The sequence below is a fragment of the Gorilla gorilla genome, chromosome 17, assembly GCF_029281585.2.
Source record: "Gorilla gorilla gorilla isolate KB3781 chromosome 17, NHGRI_mGorGor1-v2.1_pri, whole genome shotgun sequence".
Lineage (NCBI taxonomy): Eukaryota > Metazoa > Chordata > Mammalia > Primates > Hominidae > Gorilla > Gorilla gorilla.
Genome location: NC_073241.2, coordinates 2,060,320 through 2,079,411, shown reverse-complemented (window position 1 = coordinate 2,079,411; position 19,092 = coordinate 2,060,320).

Below are 19,092 nucleotides of genomic sequence, written 5' to 3'. Positions count from 1 at the left end.
GAATGGAATGGAATGGAATGGAAAGGAATGGAGTCAACCCGAGTAGAATGGAATGGATTGGAATGGAATGGAATGGAAAGTAATGGAATGGAATGGAATGGAATGGAATGGAATGGAATGGAATGGAATGGAATGGAATAGAATGGAATGGAATGGAATGGAATGGAATCAACCCGAGTAGAACTAAATGGATTGCAAAGGAATGGAATGGAATGGAATTGAATGGAATGGAATGGAATTCAATGGAGTAGAATGGAATGGAATAGAATGGAATGGAATGGAATGGAATGGAATGGAATGGAATGGAATGGAATGGAATGGAATGGAATGCAATGGAATGGAATGGATTCAACCCGACTAGAACGGAATGGAATGGAATGGAATGGAATGGAATGGAATGGAATGGAATGGAATGGAATGGAATGGAATGGAATGGAATGGAATCAACCCGAGTAGAATGGAATGGATTGGAATGGAATGGAAAGGAATGGAATGGAATCGAGTGGAATGGAATGGAATGGAATGGAATGGAATGGAATGGAATGGAATGGAATCGAATGGAATCGAAAGAAATGGAATGGAATGGAATGGAATTAAATGGAATGGAATGGAATCAACCCGAGAAGAACGGAATGGAATGGAATGGAATGGAATGGGATGGAATGGAATCGAATGATATCGAATGGAACCGAATGGAATGGAATGGAATAGAATGGAATCAACCCGAGTGGAACGGAATGGAACGGAATGGAATGGAATGGAATGGAATGGAATGGAATGGAATGGAATGGAATGGAATGGAATGGAATAGAATGGAATCAACCCGACTAGAACGGAATGGAATGGAATGGAATGGAATGGAATGGAATGGAATGGAATGGAATGGAATGGAATCGAATGGAATCGAATGGAATGGAATGGAATGGAATGGAATGGAATGGAATGGAATGGAATGGAATGGAATGGAATGAACCCGAGTGGAATGGAATGGAATGGAATGGAATGATGAACCCGAGTAGAATGGAAAGGTTTGGAATGGAAAGGTTTGGAATGGAATGGAATGGAATGGAATGGAATGGAATCGAATGGAATGGAATGGAATGGAATGGAATGGAATGGAATGGAATGGAATGGAATGGAATGGAATCATCACGAGTAGAACGGAATGGGTTGGAATGGAAAGGAATGGAATGGAATGGAATGGAATGGAATGGAATGGAATGGAATGGAATGGATTGGAATGGAATGGAGTGGAATCAACTCGAGTAGAACGGAATGGAATGGAATGGAATGGAATGGAATGGAATGGAATGGAATAGAAAGGAATGGAATGGAGTGGAATGGAATGGAATGGAATGGATTGGAATGGAATGGAATGGAATGGAATCAACCCGAGTAGAATGGAATGGATTGGAATGGAATGGAATGGAATGGAATGGAATGGAATGGAATGGAATCGAATGGAATGGAATGGAATGGAATGGAATGGAATGGAATGGAATGGAATGGAATGGAATGGAATGGAATTCAATGGAATAGAATGGAATGGAATCGAATGGAATCGAATGGAGACGAATGGAATGGAATCGAATGGAATGGAATGGAATCCACCTGAGTAGAATGGAATGGATTGGAATGGAATGGAAAGGAATGTAATGGAATCGAGTGGAATCGAATGGAATGGAATGGAATGGAATGGAATGGAATGGAATGGAATGGAATGGAATGGAAGGGAATGGAATGGAATGGAATCAACCTGAGTAGAATGGAATGGATTGGAATGGAATGGAATGGAATGGAATCGAATGGAATCGAAAGAAATGGAATGGAATGGAATGGAATGAAATGGAATGGAATGGAATCAACCCGAGTAGAACGGAATGGAATGGAATGGAATTGAATGGGATGCAATGGAATCGAATGATATCGAATGGAATCGAATGGAATGGAATGGAATAGAATGGAATCAACCCGAGTGGAACGGAATGGAATGGAATGGAATGGAATGGAATGGAAAGGAATGGAATGGAATGGAATGGAATGGAAAGGAATCTAATGGAATCGAATGGAATGGAATGGAATGGAATGGAATGAGCCCGAGTGGAATGGAATGGAATGGAATGGAATGGAATGGAATGGAATGGAATGGAATGGAATGGAATGGAATGGAATGATCAACCCGAGTGGAATGGAATGGAATGGAATGGAATGGAATGGAATGGAATGGAATGGAATGGAATGGAGTGGAATCAACCCGAGTAGAACGGAATGGAATGGAATGGAATGGAATGGAATGGAATGGAATGGAATGGAATGGAATGGAATGGAATTCAATGGAATAGAATGGAATGGAATGGAATAGAATAAAATGAAGTAGAATGGAATGGAATCGAATGGAATAGAATGGAATCGAATGGAATGGAATGGAATAGGATGGAATGGAATGGAATGGAGTAGAATCAACCCGAGTAGAACAGAATGGAATGGAATGGAATGGAATGGAATGGAATGGAATCGAATGGAATGGAATGGAATGGAATGGAATGGAATGGAATGGAATGGAATGGAATGGAATGGAATGGAATGGAATAGAATGGAATCAACCCGACTAGAACGGAATGGAATGGAATGGAATGGAATGGAATGGAATGGAATGGAATGGAATGGAATCGAATGGAATCGAATGGAATGGAATGGAATGGAATGGAATGGAATGGAATGGAATGGAATGGAATGGAATGAACCCGAGTGGAATGGAATGGAATGGAATGGAATGATGAACCCGAGTAGAATGGAAAGGTTTGGAATGGAAAGGTTTGGAATGGAATGGAATGGAATGGAATGGAATGGAATCGAATGGAATGGAATGGAATGGAATGGAATGGAATGGAATGGAATGGAATGGAATCATCACGAGTAGAACGGAATGGGTTGGAATGGAAAGGAATGGAATGGAATGGAATGGAATGGAATGGAATGGAATGGAATGGATTGGAATGGAATGGAGTGGAATCAACTCGAGTAGAACGGAATGGAATGGAATGGAATGGAATGGAATGGAATGGAATGGAATAGAAAGGAATGGAATGGAGTGGAATGGAATGGAATGGAATGGATTGGAATGGAATGGAATGGAATGGAATCAACCCGAGTAGAATGGAATGGATTGGAATGGAATGGAATGGAATGGAATGGAATGGAATGGAATGGAATCGAATGGAATGGAATGGAATGGAATGGAATGGAATGAAATGGAATGGAATGGAATGGAATGGAATTCAATGGAATAGAATGGAATGGAATCGAATGGAATCGAATGGAGACGAATGGAATGGAATCGAATGGAATGGAATGGAATCCACCTGAGTAGAATGGAATGGATTGGAATGGAATGGAAAGGAATGTAATGGAATCGAGTGGAATCGAATGGAATGGAATGGAATGGAATGGAATGGAATGGAATGGAATGGAATGGAAGGGAATGGAATGGAATGGAATCAACCTGAGTAGAATGGAATGGATTGGAATGGAATGGAATGGAATGGAATCGAATGGAATCGAAAGAAATGGAATGGAATGGAATGGAATGAAATGGAATGGAATGGAATCAACCCGAGTAGAACGGAATGGAATGGAATGGAATTGAATGGGATGCAATGGAATCGAATGATATCGAATGGAATCGAATGGAATGGAATGGAATAGAATGGAATCAACCCGAGTGGAACGGAATGGAATGGAATGGAATGGAATGGAATGGAAAGGAATGGAATGGAATGGAATGGAATGGAATGGAAAGGAATCTAATGGAATCGAATGGAATGGAATGGAATGGAATGGAATGAGCCCGAGTGGAATGGAATGGAATGGAATGGAATGGAATGGAATGGAATGGAATGGAATGGAATGGAATGGAATGGAATGGAATGGAATGATCAACCCGAGTGGAATGGAATGGAATGGAATGGAATGGAATGGAATGGAATGGAATGGAATGGAATGGAGTGGAATCAACCCGAGTAGAACGGAATGGAATGGAATGGAATGGAATGGAATGGAATGGAATGGAATGGAATGGAATGGAATGGAATGGAATTCAATGGAATAGAATGGAATGGAATGGAATAGAATAAAATGAAGTAGAATGGAATGGAATCGAATGGAATAGAATGGAATCGAATGGAATGGAATGGAATAGGATGGAATGGAATGGAATGGAGTAGAATCAACCCGAGTAGAACAGAATGGAATGGAATGGAATGGAATGGAATGGAATGGAATCGAATGGAATGGAATGGAATGGAATGGAATGGAATGGAATGGAATGGAATGAACCCAAGTAGAATGGAATGGATTGGAATGGAATGGAATGGAATGGAATGGAGTCGAATCGAATGGAACGCAATGGAATGGAATGGAATGGAATGGAATGGAATGGAATGGAATGGAATGGAATCAACCCGAGTAGAATGGAATGGATTGGAATGGACTAGAATGGAATGGAATGGAATGCAATCAATCCGAGTAGAATGGAATGGAATGGAATGGAATGGAATTCAATGTAATAGAATGGAATTGAATCAACCCGCGTGAAACGGAATGGAATGGAACGGAAAGGAACGGAACGGAATGGAACGGAATCAACCCGATCAGAACGGAACGGAATTGGACGGGACGGGATGGGACGGGACGCGTCGGGATGGGACAGAATGGAACGGAACGGAACGGCATGGAATCAACCCGAGTAAAATGGAATGGAATGGAATGGAATGGAATGGAATGGAATGGAATGGAATGGAATAGAATAGAATGGAATTGAATCAACCCGCGTGGAACTGAATGGAACGGAACGGAAAGGAACGGAACGGAGTGGAATGGAATCAACCCGAGTACAACGGCACGGGACCGGACGGGACGGGACGGCACGGGACGGGACGGGACGGGACGTGTCGGGACGGAACGGAACGGAATGGAACTCAATGGATTCAAGCCGAGTAGAACGGAATGGAATAGAATGGAATGGAATGGAATGGAATGGAATGGAATGGAATGGAATGGAATGGAATGGAATGGAATGGAATGGAATGGAATGGAATGGAAATCAACCTGAGTAGAACGGAATGGAATGGAATGGAACGGAATGGAATGGAATGGAATGGAATGGAATGGAATGAACCCGAGTGGAATGGAATGGAATGGAATGGAATGGAATGATGAACCCGAGTAGAATGGAACGGTTTGGAATGAAATGGAATGGAATGGAATGGAATGGAATCGAATGGAATGGAATGGAATGGAATGGAATCGAATGGAATGGAATGGAATGGAATGGAATGGAATGGAATGGAATGGAATGGAATGGAATGGAATGGAATCGAATGGAATGCAATGGAATGGAATGGAATGGAATGGAATGGAATGGAATGGATTGGAATGGAATGGAATGGAATGGAATTCAATGGAATAGAATGGAATGGAATCGAATGGAATCGAATGGAGACGAATGGAATGGAATGGAATGGAATGGAATGGAATCCACCCGAGTAGAATGGAATGGATTGGAATGGAATGGAAAGGAATGGAATGGAATCGAGTGGAATCGAATGGAATGGAATGGAATGGAATGGAATGGAATGGAATGGAATGGAATGGAATAGAATCAACCTGAGTAGAATGGAATGGATTGGAATGGAATGGAATGGAATGGAATCGAATGGAATTGAAAGAAATGGAATGGAATGGAATGGAATGAAATGGAATGGAATGGAATCAACCCAAGTAGAACGGAATGGAATGGAATGGAATTGAATGGGATGGAATGGAATCGAATGATATCGAATGGAATCGAATGGAATGGAATGGAATAGAATGGAATCAACCCGAGTGGAACGGAATGGAATGGAATGGAATGGAATGGAATGGAATGGAATGGAATGGAATGGAATGGAATGGAATCTAATGGAATCGAATGGAATGCAATGGAATGGAATGGAATGGAATGGAATGGAATGGAATGGAATGGAATGGAATGGAATGGAATCAACCCGAGTAGAATGGAATGGATTGGAATGGAATGGAATGGAATGGAATGGAATGGAATCGAATGGAATCGAATGGAATGGAGTGGAATGGAATGGAATGGAATGGAATGGAATGGAATGGAATCAACCCGAGTAGAACGGAATGGAATGGAATGGAATGGAATGGAATGGAATGGAATGGAATGGAATGGAATGGAATGGAATGGAATGGAATTCCATGGAATGGAATGGAATGGAATGGAATTCCATGGAATGGAATGGAATGGAATGGAATTCCATGGAATGGAATGGAATGGAATCGAATGGAATCGAATGGAGACGAATGGAATGGAATGGAATGGAATGGAATGGAATGGAATCAACCAGAGTAGAATGGAATGTATTGGAATGGAATGGAATGGAATGGAATGGAATGGAATGGAATGGAATCGAATGGAATGGAATGGAATGGAATGGAATGGAATGGAATTTAATGGAATCAATCAGAGTAGAACGGAATGGAATGGAATGGAATGGTATGGAATGGAATTCAATGGAATAGAATGGAATGAAAGGGAATGGAATGGAATGGAATGGAATGGAATGGAATCAAATGGAATCGAAAGGAATGGAATGGAATAGAATGGAATCAACCCGAGAAGAACGGAATGGAATGGAATGGAATGGAATGGAATGGAATGGAATGGAATGGACTGGAATGGAATGGAGTGGAATCAACCCGAGTAGAACGGAATGGAATGGAATGGAATGGAATGGAATGGAATGGAATGGAATAGAAAGGAATGGAATGGAGTGGAATGGAATGGAATGGAATGGATTGGAATGGAATGGAATGGAATGGAATCAACCCGAGTAGAATGGAATGCATTGCAATGGAATGGAATGGAATGGAATGGAATGGAATGGAATCGAATGGAATGGAATGGAATGGAATGGAATGGAGTGGAATGGAATGGAATGGAATGGAATGGAATGGAATCGAACAGAATCGAATGGAATGGAATGGAATGGAATGGAATGGAATGGAATGGAATGGAATCGAACAGAATCGAATGGAATAGAATGGAATATAATGGAATGGAATGGAATGGAATGGAATGGAAAGGAATGGAGTCAACCCGAGTAGAATGGAATGGATTGGAATGGAATGGAATGGAAAGTAATGGAATGGAATGGAATGGAATGGAATTGAATGGAATGGAATGGAATGGAATGGAATGGAATGGAATGGAATGGAATCAACCCGAGTAGAACTAAATGGATTGGAAAGGAATGGAATGGAATGGAATTGAATGGAATGGAATGGAATTCAATGGAGTAGAATGGAATGGAATAGAATGGAATGGAATGGAATGGAATGGAATGGAATGGAATGGAATGGAATGGAATGGAATGGAATGCAATGGAATGGAATGGATTCAACCCGACTAGAACGGAATGGAATGGAATGGAATGGAATGGAATGGAATGGAATGGAATGGAATGGAATGGAATGGAATGGAATGGAATGGAATGGAATCAACCCGAGTAGAATGGAATGGATTGGAATGGAATGGAAAGGAATGGAATGGAATCGAGTGGAATGGAATGGAATGGAATGGAATGGAATGGAATGGAATGGAATCGAATGGAATCGAAAGGAATGGAATGGAATGGAATGGAATTAAATGGAATGGAATGGAATCAACCCGAGAAGAACGGAATGGAATGGAATGGAATGGAATGGGATGGAATGGAAACGAATGATATCGAATGGAATCGAATGGAATGGAATGGAATAGAATGGAATCAACCCGAGTGGAACGGAATGGAACGGAATGGAATGGAATGGAATGGAATGGAATGGAGTGGAATGGAATGGAATGGAATGGAATGGAATGGAATAGAATGGAATCAACCCGACTAGAACGGAATGGAATGGAATGGAATGGAATGGAATGGAATGGAATGGAATGGAATCGAATGGAATCGAATGGAATGGAATGGAATGGAATGGAATGGAATGGAATGGAATGGAATGGAATGGAATGGAATGGAATGAACCCGAGTGGAATGGAATGGAATGGAATGGAATGATGAACCCGAGTAGAATGGAAAGGTTTGGAATGGAATGGAATGGAATGGAATGGAATGGAATCGAATGGAATGGAATGGAATGGAATGGAATGGAATGGAATGGAATGGAATGGAATGGAATGGAATGGAATGGAATCATCACGAGTAGAACGGAATGGGTTGGAATGGAAAGGAATGGAATGGAATGGAATGGAATGGAATGGAATGGAATGGAATGGAATGGAGTGGAATCAACCCGAGTAGAACGGAATGGAATGGAATGGAATGGAATGGAATGGAATAGAAAGGAATGGAATGGAGTGGAATGGAATGGAATGGAATGGATTGGAATGGAATGGAATGGAATGGAATCAACCCGAGTAGAATGGAATGGATTGGAATGGAATGGAATGGAATGGAATGGAATGGAATGGAATGGAATCGAATGGAATGGAATGGAATGGAATGGAATGGAATGGAATGGAATGGAATGGAATGGAATGGAATGGAATTCAATGGAATAGAATGGAATGGAATCGAATGGAATCGAATGGAGACGAATGGAATGGAATCGAATGGAATGGAATGGAATCCACCTGAGTAGAATGGAATGGATTGGAATGGAATGGAAAGGAATGTAATGGAATCGAGTGGAATCGAATGGAATGGAATGGAATGGAATGGAATGGAATGGAATGGAATGGAATGGAATGGAATGGAAGGGAATGGAATGGAATGGAATCAACCTGAGTAGAATGGAATGGATTGGAATGGAATGGAATGGAATGGAATCGAATGGAATCGAAAGAAATGGAATGGAATGGAATGGAATGAAATGGAATGGAATGGAATCAACCCGAGTAGAACGGAATGGAATGGAATGGAATTGAATGGGATGCAATGGAATCGAATGATATCGAATGGAATCGAATGGAATGGAATGGAATAGAATGGAATCAACCCGAGTGGAACGGAATGGAATGGAATGGAATGGAATGGAATGGAAAGGAATGGAATGGAATGGAATGGAATGGAAAGGAATCTAATGGAATCGAATGGAATGGAATGGAATGGAATTGAATGAGCCCGAGTGGAATGGAATGGAATGGAATGGAATGGAATGGAATGGAATGGAATGGAATGATCAACCCGAGTGTAATGGAATGGAATGGAATGGAATGGAATGGAATGGAATGGAATGGAATGGAATGGAGTGGAATCAACCCGAGTAGAACGGAATGGAATGGAATGGAATGGAATGGAATGGAATGGAATGGAATGGAATGGAATGGAATTCAATGGAATAGAATGGAATGGAATGGAATAGAATAAAATGAAGTAGAATGGAATGGAATCGAATGGAATAGAATGGAATCGAATGGAATGGAATGGAATAGGATGGAATGGAATGGAATGGAGTAGAATCAACCCGAGTAGAACAGAATGGAATGGAATGGAATGGAATGGAATGGAATGGAATCGAATGGAATGGAATGGAATGGAATGGAATGGAATGGAATGAACCCAAGTAGAATGGAATGGATTGGAATGGAATGGAATGGAATGGAATGGAGTCGAATCGAATGGAACGCAATGGAATGGAATGGAATGGAATGGAATGGAATGGAATGGAAGGGAATGGAATCAACCCGAGTAGAATGGAATGGATTGGAATGGACTAGAATGGAATGGAATGGAATGCAATCAATCCGAGTAGAATGGAATGGAATGGAATGGAATGGAATTCAATGTAATAGAATGGAATTGAATCAACCCGCGTGAAACGGAATGGAATGGAACGGAAAGGAACGGAACGGAATGGAACGGAATCAACCCGATCAGAACGGAACGGAATTGGACGGGACGGGACGGGACGGGACGCGTCGGGATGGGACAGAATGGAACGGAACGGAACGGCATGGAATCAACCCGAGTAAAATGGAATGGAATGGAATGGAATGGAATGGAATGGAATGGAATGGAATGGAATAGAATAGAATGGAATTGAATCAACCCGCGTGGAACTGAATGGAACGGAACGGAAAGGAACGGAACGGAGTGGAATGGAATCAACCCGAGTACAACGGCACGGGACCTGACGGGACGGGACGGCACGGGACGGGACGGGACGGGACGTGTCGGGACGGAACGGAACGGAATGGAACTCAATGGATTCAAGCCGAGTAGAACGGAATGGAATAGAATGGAATGGAATGGAATGGAATGGAATGGAATGGAATGGAATGGAATGGAATGGAATGGAATGGAATGGAATGGAATGGAATGGAAATCAACCTGAGTAGAACGGAATGGAATGGAATGGAATGGAATGGAATGGAATGGAATGGAATGGAATGATGAACCCGAGTAGAATGGAACGGTTTGGAATTAAATGGAATGGAATGGAATGGAATGGAATCGAATGGAATGGAATGGAATGGAATGGAATCGAATGGAATGGAATGGAATGGAATGGAATGGAATGGAATGGAATGGAATGGAATCAACCCGAGTAGAACGGAATGGGTTGGAATGGAATGGAATGGAATGGAATGGAATGGAATGGAATGGAATGGAGTGGAATCAACCCGAGTAGAACGGAATGGAATGGAATGGAATGGAATGGAATGGAATGGAATGGAATGGAATGGAATAGAAAGGAATGGAATGGAGTGGAATGGAATGGAATGGAATGGATTGGAATGGAATGGAATGGAATGGAATCAACCCGAGTAGAATGGAATGCAATGGAATGGAATGGAATGGAATGGAATGGAATGGAATGGAATGGAATCGAATGGAATGGAATGGAATGGAATGGAATGGAATGGAATGGAATGGAATCGAACAGAATCGAATGGAATAGAATGGAATATAATGGAATGGAATGGAATGGAATGGAATGGAGTCAACCCGAGTAGAATGGAATGGATTGGAATGGAATGGAATGGAAAGTAATGGAATGGAATGGAATGGAATGGAATGGAATGGAATGGAATGGAATGGAATGGAATGGAATGGAATGGAATCAACCCGAGTAGAACTAAATGGATTGGAAAGGAATGGAATGGAATGGAATTGAATGGAATGGAATGGAATTCAATGGAGTAGAATGGAATGGAATAGAATGGAATGGAATGGAATGGAATGGAATGGAATGGAATGGAATGGAATGGAATGGAATGGAATGGAATGCAATGGAATGGAATGGATTCAACCAGACTAGAACGGAATGGAATGGAATGGAATGGAATGGAATGGAATGGAATGGAATGGAATGGAATGGAATGGAATGGAATGGAATGGAATGGAATCCACCCGAGTAGAATGGAATGGATTGGAATGGAATGGAAAGGAATGGAATGGAATCGAGTGGAATGGAATGGAATGGAATGGAATGGAATGGAATGAAACTGAATGGAATGGAATGGAATGGAATGGAATGGAATGGAATGGAATGGAATGGAATGGAATGGAATGGAATGAGCCCGAGTGCAATGGAATGGAATGGAATGGAATGGAATGGAATGGAATGGAATTGAATGGAATGGAATGGAATCAACCCGAGTAGAATGGAATGGATTGGAATGGGCTGGAATGGAATGGAATGGAATGCAATCAATCCGAGTAGAATGGAATGGAATGGAATGGAATGGAATTCAATGTAATAGAATGGAATTGAATCAACCCGCGTGTAAAGGAATGGAACGGAACGGAAAGGAACGGAACGGAATGGAACGGAATCAATCCGATCAGAACAGAACGTAATTTGACGGGACGGGATGGGACGGGACGCGTCGGGATGGGATGGAATGGAACGGAACGGAACGGCATGGAATCAACCCGAGTGGAATGGAATGGAATGGAATGGAATGGAATGGAATGGAATGGAATGGAATGGAATAGAATAGAATGGAATTGAATCAACCCGCGTGGAACTGAATGGAACGGAACGGAAATGAACGGAACGGAGTGGAATGGAATCAACCCGAGTACAACGGCACGGGACGGGACGGGATGGGATGGGACGGGACGGGACGGGACGGGACGGGACGTGTCGGGACGGAACGGAACGGAACGGAACTCAATGGATTCAAGCCGAGTAGAACGGAATGGAATAGAATGGAATGGAATGGAATGGAATGGAATGGAATGGAATGGAATGGAATGGAATGGAATGGAATGGAATCAACCCGAATAGAACGGAATGGAATGGAATGGAATGGAATGGAATGGAATGGAATGGAATGGAATGGAATGGAAATCAACCTGAGTAGAACGAAATGGAATGGAATGGAATGGAATGGAATGGAATGGAATGGAATGGAATGGAATGGAAAGAACCCGAGTGGAACGGAAAGGAATGGAATGGAATGGAATGATGAACCCGAGTAGAATGGAATGGTTTGGAATGAAATGGAATGGAATGGAATGGAATGGAATCGAATGGAATCGAATGGAATGGAATGGAATGGAATGGAATGGAATGGAATCAACCCGAGTAGAACTAAATGGAATGGAAAGGAATGGAATGGAATGGAATGGAGTGGAATCAACCCGAGTAGAACGGAATGGAATGGAATGGAATGGAATGGAATGGAATGGAATGGAATGGAATGGAATGGAATGGAATGGAATGGAATGGAATTCAATGGAATAGAATGGAATGGAATGGAATAGAATAAAATGAAGTAGAATGGAATGGAATCGAATGGAATAGAATGGAATCGAATGGAATGGAATGGAATAGGATGGAATGGAATGGAATGGAGTAGAATCAACCCGAGTAGAACAGAATGGAATGGAATGGAATGGAATGGAATGGAATGGAATCGAATGGAATGGAATGGAATGGAATGGAAAGGAATGGAAAGGAATGGAATGGAATGGAATGGAATGGAATGGAATGGAATGGAATGGAATGGAATGGAATGGAATGGAATGGAATGGAATGGAATCAACCCGAGTAGAATGGAATGGATTGGAATGGAATGGAATGGAATGGAATGGAGTGGAATCAACCCGAGTAGAACGGAATGGAATGGAATGGAATGGAATGGAATGGAATGGAATGGAATGGAATGGAATGAACCCAAGTAGAATGGAATGGATTGGAATGGAATGGAATGGAATGGAATGGAGTCGAATCGAATGGAACGCAATGGAATGGAATGGAATGGAATGGAATGGAATGGAATGGAAGGGAATGGAATCAACCCGAGTAGAATGGAATGGATTGGAATGGACTAGAATGGAATGGAATGGAATGCAATCAATCCGAGTAGAATGGAATGGAATGGAATGGAATGGAATTCAATGTAATAGAATGGAATTGAATCAACCCGCGTGAAACGGAATGGAATGGAACGGAAAGGAACGGAACGGAATGGAACGGAATCAACCCGATCAGAACGGAACGGAATTGGACGGGACGGGACGGGACGGGACGCGTCGGGATGGGACAGAATGGAACGGAACGGAACGGCATGGAATCAACCCGAGTAAAATGGAATGGAATGGAATGGAATGGAATGGAATGGAATGGAATGGAATGGAATAGAATAGAATGGAATTGAATCAACCCGCGTGGAACTGAATGGAACGGAACGGAAAGGAACGGAACGGAGTGGAATGGAATCAACCCGAGTACAACGGCACGGGACCTGACGGGACGGGACGGCACGGGACGGGACGGGACGGGACGTGTCGGGACGGAACGGAACGGAATGGAACTCAATGGATTCAAGCCGAGTAGAACGGAATGGAATAGAATGGAATGGAATGGAATGGAATGGAATGGAATGGAATGGAATGGAATGGAATGGAATGGAATGGAATGGAATGGAATGGAATGGAAATCAACCTGAGTAGAACGGAATGGAATGGAATGGAATGGAATGGAATGGAATGGAATGGAATGGAATGATGAACCCGAGTAGAATGGAACGGTTTGGAATTAAATGGAATGGAATGGAATGGAATGGAATCGAATGGAATGGAATGGAATGGAATGGAATCGAATGGAATGGAATGGAATGGAATGGAATGGAATGGAATGGAATGGAATGGAATCAACCCGAGTAGAACGGAATGGGTTGGAATGGAATGGAATGGAATGGAATGGAATGGAATGGAATGGAATGGAGTGGAATCAACCCGAGTAGAACGGAATGGAATGGAATGGAATGGAATGGAATGGAATGGAATGGAATGGAATGGAATAGAAAGGAATGGAATGGAGTGGAATGGAATGGAATGGAATGGATTGGAATGGAATGGAATGGAATGGAATCAACCCGAGTAGAATGGAATGCAATGGAATGGAATGGAATGGAATGGAATGGAATGGAATGGAATGGAATCGAATGGAATGGAATGGAATGGAATGGAATGGAATGGAATGGAATGGAATCGAACAGAATCGAATGGAATAGAATGGAATATAATGGAATGGAATGGAATGGAATGGAATGGAGTCAACCCGAGTAGAATGGAATGGATTGGAATGGAATGGAATGGAAAGTAATGGAATGGAATGGAATGGAATGGAATGGAATGGAATGGAATGGAATGGAATGGAATGGAATGGAATGGAATCAACCCGAGTAGAACTAAATGGATTGGAAAGGAATGGAATGGAATGGAATTGAATGGAATGGAATGGAATTCAATGGAGTAGAATGGAATGGAATAGAATGGAATGGAATGGAATGGAATGGAATGGAATGGAATGGAATGGAATGGAATGGAATGGAATGGAATGCAATGGAATGGAATGGATTCAACCAGACTAGAACGGAATGGAATGGAATGGAATGGAATGGAATGGAATGGAATGGAATGGAATGGAATGGAATGGAATGGAATGGAATGGAATGGAATCCACCCGAGTAGAATGGAATGGATTGGAATGGAATGGAAAGGAATGGAATGGAATCGAGTGGAATGGAATGGAATGGAATGGAATGGAATGGAATGAAACTGAATGGAATGGAATGGAATGGAATGGAATGGAATGGAATGGAATGGAATGGAATGGAATGGAATGGAATGAGCCCGAGTGCAATGGAATGGAATGGAATGGAATGGAATGGAATGGAATGGAATTGAATGGAATGGAATGGAATCAACCCGAGTAGAATGGAATGGATTGGAATGGGCTGGAATGGAATGGAATGGAATGCAATCAATCCGAGTAGAATGGAATGGAATGGAATGGAATGGAATTCAATGTAATAGAATGGAATTGAATCAACCCGCGTGTAAAGGAATGGAACGGAACGGAAAGGAACGGAACGGAATGGAACGGAATCAATCCGATCAGAACAGAACGTAATTTGACGGGACGGGATGGGACGGGACGCGTCGGGATGGGATGGAATGGAACGGAACGGAACGGCATGGAATCAACCCGAGTGGAATGGAATGGAATGGAATGGAATGGAATGGAATGGAATGGAATGGAATGGAATAGAATAGAATGGAATTGAATCAACCCGCGTGGAACTGAATGGAACGGAACGGAAATGAACGGAACGGAGTGGAATGGAATCAACCCGAGTACAACGGCACGGGACGGGACGGGATGGGATGGGACGGGACGGGACGGGACGGGACGGGACGTGTCGGGACGGAACGGAACGGAACGGAACTCAATGGATTCAAGCCGAGTAGAACGGAATGGAATAGAATGGAATGGAATGGAATGGAATGGAATGGAATGGAATGGAATGGAATGGAATGGAATGGAATGGAATCAACCCGAATAGAACGGAATGGAATGGAATGGAATGGAATGGAATGGAATGGAATGGAATGGAATGGAATGGAAATCAACCTGAGTAGAACGAAATGGAATGGAATGGAATGGAATGGAATGGAATGGAATGGAATGGAATGGAATGGAAAGAACCCGAGTGGAACGGAAAGGAATGGAATGGAATGGAATGATGAACCCGAGTAGAATGGAATGGTTTGGAATGAAATGGAATGGAATGGAATGGAATGGAATCGAATGGAATCGAATGGAATGGAATGGAATGGAATGGAATGGAATGGAATCAACCCGAGTAGAACTAAATGGAATGGAAAGGAATGGAATGGAATGGAATGGAGTGGAATCAACCCGAGTAGAACGGAATGGAATGGAATGGAATGGAATGGAATGGAATGGAATGGAATGGAATGGAATGGAATGGAATGGAATGGAATGGAATTCAATGGAATAGAATGGAATGGAATGGAATAGAATAAAATGAAGTAGAATGGAATGGAATCGAATGGAATAGAATGGAATCGAATGGAATGGAATGGAATAGGATGGAATGGAATGGAATGGAGTAGAATCAACCCGAGTAGAACAGAATGGAATGGAATGGAATGGAATGGAATGGAATGGAATCGAATGGAATGGAATGGAATGGAATGGAAAGGAATGGAAAGGAATGGAATGGAATGGAATGGAATGGAATGGAATGGAATGGAATGGAATGGAATGGAATGGAATGGAATGGAATGGAATGGAATGGAATCAACCCGAGTAGAATGGAATGGATTGGAATGGAATGGAATGGAATGGAATGGAGTGGAATCAACCCGAGTAGAACGGAATGGAATGGAATGGAATGGAATGGAATGGAATGGAATGGAATGGAATGGAATGAACCCAAGTAGAATGGAATGGATTGGAATGGAATGGAATGGAATGGAATGGAGTCGAATCGAATGGAACGCAATGGAATGGAATGGAATGGAATGGAATGGAATGGAATGGAAGGGAATGGAATCAACCCGAGTAGAATGGAATGGATTGGAATGGACTAGAATGGAATGGAATGGAATGCAATCAATCCGAGTAGAATGGAATGGAATGGAATGGAATGGAATTCAATGTAATAGAATGGAATTGAATCAACCCGCGTGAAACGGAATGGAATGGAACGGAAAGGAACGGAACGGAATGGAACGGAATCAACCCGATCAGAACGGAACGGAATTGGACGGGACGGGACGGGACGGGACGCGTCGGGATGGGACAGAATGGAACGGAACGGAACGGCATGGAATCAACCCGAGTAAAATGGAATGGAATGGAATGGAATGGAATGGAATGGAATGGAATGGAATGGAATAGAATAGAATGGAATTGAATCAACCCGCGTGGAACTGAATGGAACGGAACGGAAAGGAACGGAACGGAGTGGAATGGAATCAACCCGAGTACAACGGCACGGGACCTGACGGGACGGGACGGCACGGGACGGGACGGGACGGGACGTGTCGGGACGGAACGGAACGGAATGGAACTCAATGGATTCAAGCCGAGTAGAACGGAATGGAATAGAATGGAATGGAATGGAATGGAATGGAATGGAATGGAATGGAATGGAATGGAATGGAATGGAATGGAATGGAATGGAATGGAATGGAAATCAACCTGAGTAGAACGGAATGGAATGGAATGGAATGGAATGGAATGGAATGGAATGGAATGGAATGATGAACCCGAGTAGAATGGAACGGTTTGGAATTAAATGGAATGGAATGGAATGGAATGGAATCGAATGGAATGGAATGGAATGGAATGGAATCGAATGGAATGGAATGGAATGGAATGGAATGGAATGGAATGGAATGGAATGGAATCAACCCGAGTAGAACGGAATGGGTTGGAATGGAATGGAATGGAATGGAATGGAATGGAATGGAATGGAATGGAGTGGAATCAACCCGAGTAGAACGGAATGGAATGGAATGGAATGGAATGGAATGGAATGGAATGGAATGGAATGGAATAGAAAGGAATGGAATGGAGTGGAATGGAATGGAATGGAATGGATTGGAATGGAATGGAATGGAATGGAATCAACCCGAGTAGAATGGAATGCAATGGAATGGAATGGAATGGAATGGAATGGAATGGAATGGAATGGAATCGAATGGAATGGAATGGAATGGAATGGAATGGAATGGAATGGAATGGAATCGAACAGAATCGAATGGAATAGAATGGAATATAATGGAATGGAATGGAATGGAATGGAATGGAGTCAACCCGAGTAGAATGGAATGGATTGGAATGGAATGGAATGGAAAGTAATGGAATGGAATGGAATGGAATGGAATGGAATGGAATGGAATGGAATGGAATGGAATGGAATGGAATGGAATCAACCCGAGTAGAACTAAATGGATTGGAAAGGAATGGAATGGAATGGAATTGAATGGAATGGAATGGAATTCAATGGAGTAGAATGGAATGGAATAGAATGGAATGGAATGGAATGGAATGGAATGGAATGGAATGGAATGGAATGGAATGGAATGGAATGGAATGCAATGGAATGGAATGGATTCAACCAGACTAGAACGGAATGGAATGGAATGGAATGGAATGGAATGGAATGGAATGGAATGGAATGGAATGGAATGGAATGGAATGGAATGGAATGGAATCCACCCGAGTAGAATGGAATGGATTGGAATGGAATGGAAAGGAATGGAATGGAATCGAGTGGAATGGAATGGAATGGAATGGAATGGAATGGAATGAAACTGAATGGAATGGAATGGAATGGAATGGAATGGAATGGAATGGAATGGAATGGAATGGAATGGAATGGAATGAGCCCGAGTGCAATGGAATGGAATGGAATGGAATGGAATGGAATGGAATGGAATTGAATGGAATGGAATGGAATCAACCCGAGTAGAATGGAATGGATTGGAATGGGCTGGAATGGAATGGAATGGAATGCAATCAATCCGAGTAGAATGGAATGGAATGGAATGGAATGGAATTCAATGTAATAGAATGGAATTGAATCAACCCGCGTGTAAAGGAATGGAACGGAACGGAAAGGAACGGAACGGAATGGAACGGAATCAATCCGATCAGAACAGAACGTAATTTGACGGGACGGGATGGGACGGGACGCGTCGGGATGGGATGGAATGGAACGGAACGGAACGGCATGGAATCAACCCGAGTGGAATG